This window comes from Chiloscyllium plagiosum, chromosome 12, assembly GCF_004010195.1.
Source record: "Chiloscyllium plagiosum isolate BGI_BamShark_2017 chromosome 12, ASM401019v2, whole genome shotgun sequence".
In the NCBI taxonomy this organism is placed as follows: domain Eukaryota; kingdom Metazoa; phylum Chordata; class Chondrichthyes; order Orectolobiformes; family Hemiscylliidae; genus Chiloscyllium; species Chiloscyllium plagiosum.
Window position 1 is genome coordinate 61,067,387 of NC_057721.1, and position 297 is coordinate 61,067,683.

The window sequence follows — 297 nt, forward strand, 5'->3', positions numbered from 1 at the left end:
TGGCCACTCCCCTGCCATTGTTCAAAGTGAGGAGAAAGTGAGGTCTGCAGATGCTGGAGATCAGAGCTGAAAATGTGTTGCTGGAACAGCGCAGCAGGTCAGGCAGCATCCAGGGAACAAGAGAATCGACGTTTCGGGCATAAGCCCTTCTTCAGGAATGAGGAAAGTGTGTCCAGCAGGCTAAGATAAAAGGTAGGGAGGAGGGACTTGGGGGAGGGGCGTCGGAAATGCGATACCTATCAAATTTCTGACGCCCCTCCCCAAGTCCCTCCTCCCTACTTTTTATCTTAGCCTGCT